Source organism: Galeopterus variegatus, unplaced genomic scaffold (genome assembly GCF_000696425.1).
Source record: "Galeopterus variegatus unplaced genomic scaffold, G_variegatus-3.0.2 Scaffold6356, whole genome shotgun sequence".
Lineage (NCBI taxonomy): Eukaryota > Metazoa > Chordata > Mammalia > Dermoptera > Cynocephalidae > Galeopterus > Galeopterus variegatus.
This window is the reverse complement of record NW_007732467.1, coordinates 5,842-9,317: the sequence shown is the minus strand read 5'-3', so window position 1 is coordinate 9,317 and position 3,476 is coordinate 5,842.

Sequence of the window (3,476 nt, the reverse complement as noted above, 5' to 3'; positions counted from 1 at the left end):
CCGAACCAGCCAGCTCCGCCCCCACCCGAGATAATGGAGGCAGCCCTGGGGTCAGTGGCTGGTCTGGGGTGGCAGGCCGAAGGCGGACGGGGGGCTGACTCATAAGCAGGGCTGGGCTGTGGGTCACTCACAGAGCTGGACAGTCTGGGTGGCTCTCTCTCCGTTTCCGCGTTGGCGTGGACCCCGTCTTTGGTCTCTGGTCTCTGCCGCCTGGGGCTGCTTACTCAGTCCGGCGGCACGGCTTGGGCTCTCTCAGGAATCTTCTTTTGTGTTGGCCCTAAACTTCGAGTCTGTAGTTGCTTTTTTTATAGTTGTAGATTAGTTGTTCAAAGACTTATTCATTTTTTGTTGCTCTTGGAAATGCAGATAGCACTCTGGCAGCTCAAGCTCTAATCCTTTTAAAAGAGTTTTTTATAAGATCTCAAAGAGCCTTTAATAAGGGCTCTGCCCTCATGACTTAATCACCTCTTTAATACCCCACCTCTTAATACTATTACATTGGCAGTTAAGTTTTTGTTGTTGTTTTTGTTGTTGGCATATCCCTGATCAGGTATCAGATATTTATTTTTATTTATTTATTTGTTTATTTTTATGAAAGCATAATTGATTATACATATTTTTTGGGTACAACATTGACTACCATCACCTGTGTACAACATATGTTGATTAAGTCAATATTATTAGCATATTCATTATTACAAGTCATACTTATTCTTTATGCCCCTTATCCAATCTCTCTCCATCCTCTTATCCCTCCCCCCACCTCTAATAACTATAGATTTGTTCTTTCTTTCTGAAAGATTAATTTTCTTGATTTGTTGCCTAGATGATCTGTCTGATGCTGAGATAGGGGTGTTGAGGTCCCCCACTATTATCATAGAGCAGATGCTTCTTCTACTACTTTGGACTGGGCATTGTAGGGAGAGATGTCCTCTTACTGTTTTTGGTTTCCACTGTTGACTCTTGTATTGATGCAGTTGGGTGCCCAGTGGGCCACCTACACAGTGGCTGTAGCTACTGCTGTGGCATCTAGCTGCTTTTTGTGGCAGTTATGGCTATGGCAGTGGCTGTGGTAGGCCAACCACATAGAAGTGGTGTTTTTGACATTCTTCTTGCCTGGTTGTTGACAAGGCAAATGGTCCTCAGCTCCTGCCTCAGTATTCTGGGTAAGTTCCATGGCATGCCTGGTTATGGGTGGTGGTAAGGCACTCAGATCCATGCCTTAGGACCCTGGACAGTCTCTGTGGCATGCCAGGTTGTGGGTTGGGAGAGTGGCTCTCAGCTCCATGTCTTGTGACCATGGGCAGGCTCTGTGGTGTGCTGGGTTGTGGGCAGAGGGGGTGATGGCAGTTAAGTTTTAACATACAAAGTTTGGAGAGGACACCATCATTCAAACCACAGCACTCTAGTAACAAGTTTTGTCTTAATGTGTATTTTGTCTGATGTTAGTATAGCCACTCCATTTCTTTTTTGCTTACTGTTTGCATGATATATATTTTTTCATCCTTTTACTTTCAGCCAATTTCATCTTTAAATCTAAAGTGTCTGTTTCAGAGGACATATAGTTAGGTTATTGGGTAAGCGATTTTGGACCTGTACAAAGTTATTTCTGGAATAGAGACTTATGAAAATCAGCAACATTGTAGAAATTGTTTTCTGATTGTGAGTTATCGATTTAGGACACTCTAATATTCCACAATCATGATGAATATGTACTGTCTGAGATTATGTGTTTTGTATTCCTGATTGGAATTGCTGTGAATATTCTGTTTAACCTGTGTATTTATGCAACCATCTTTTCCAATAACTTGTGAAGAAACTATCTGATTTTTCTCTATTTTCTCTTCCCCCCACCACCGGAGACCTGGTGTGAGTAATTGAGGAGTTGTGGAACCCTGTCCTTTTTTTTTTTCTTTTACTAAATACGTCATTCTTTTAACTGTTCACAAATAGTCAATTGCTTCTTAAGAATCTCCAGAACCTCCTGAATATGAAGTCATGTTGACACAATTAACCTTTGTAACTTAAACCCCACCTTTAAAAAATTTGTTTTACATCTTCTAGAAGGTTTGAGATCATATAAGGATCAGTGTAATATAATGGAAAGAGCATCGACTTTGGCAATATGCAGACCAAGGTCCAACTTTTAGCTCAGGCACTTACTAAGCTGTGTGGCCAACAGTGACAGCATACATACTCTTTAATGTCCCTGGGAAAATTAAATCAAGTAATACTTTCAAAGTGCTTGGCATTTGATGGTCTCTTTTTGATTCCTGGCTCCTCATCTTGTTAGAACAAGACTTGCAATATATACAATTCTGTCAGATTTTGGATTCACTATTTATTCACTTAATATCATTCAACAAATATTTGTTAATTACTGACCAGGTGCTAGGCGCTGTTCTAGACACGGGGGATGAACTACAGTAAACCACAACAATAACCCCCACCCCCAAATCCCAGCCCTCAGGGTCATACATTCCAGAGAGACTGGTAATATGTAAGTATAAATTAATGAAAAAATTAGTGAGCTAATTAGTGATAAATGCTAAGAAAAAAACACTGGGAAATGAAGGGGGATATTAAATGTTGAGTGGTATTGTTAAAATTTTTATTGTTAAAATTTTAGACAGCATGGTTAGGAGAGGCTCCCAATCCATGATCTTTGATTTGGTTGACAGATTATTTTATTTTATTTTATTTATTTTTAAATGAATATAGCCTTCTAGAAATGGGGTATGTCAGTGAATATTTATCATAATTAGTTTCCCTACTGAAGTATATACATTTCATTCTGGGTTTTAGTTTTCCATGAATGAACTGGAGAGGTCAATATTTATAGCCTAGTACCTAATAATTTGTATCAATGTATTAAAAACCTCGATAGAAACTCAGTTTCCTTTATTTGTTTTATGTCTAGTATATTATAGTGAAGATTCAAGATACTGGTTTTAGGAGCAAGGAAAAAAGTACAATTAGACAGATATTAAGTGAAAAAGAAGAGTGAAAGAGCATTCTGGATTCTAAGAAACACAGATGTTCAATTTACTTCTCCTGAGTCATTTAAAATATTTGTTTATGCTGTCACATTCAATCTACAGAATTATCAAAAGGTTAAGATCTTAAAAGCCCCCATAAATGAGAAATTAGGTCTATCTAGGATTATACTTATGCCTAATATTGATTTTTATAAATATAGTGATAATAAAACAAGTGATAACAAAACTAAATTTGGACCTATTTCTCCTTGGACAAGTACAATTTTTCTGTTAACACACCATATCTGTGATGGATTGTTTTGAAGATAAGCTCCATCGTTTCATTGAATGTCATCCAGAAACTTGGCTATTTGGAGAATGAATGTTTGAGGCTGTGATTTTCAAGATAACGTAATTGGGAGATATTGAAGTGGGTTGTACATTACTTGGCCACTATGAACAACATGCAATGACTTAAAGAAGTGACTTTTTATGTTG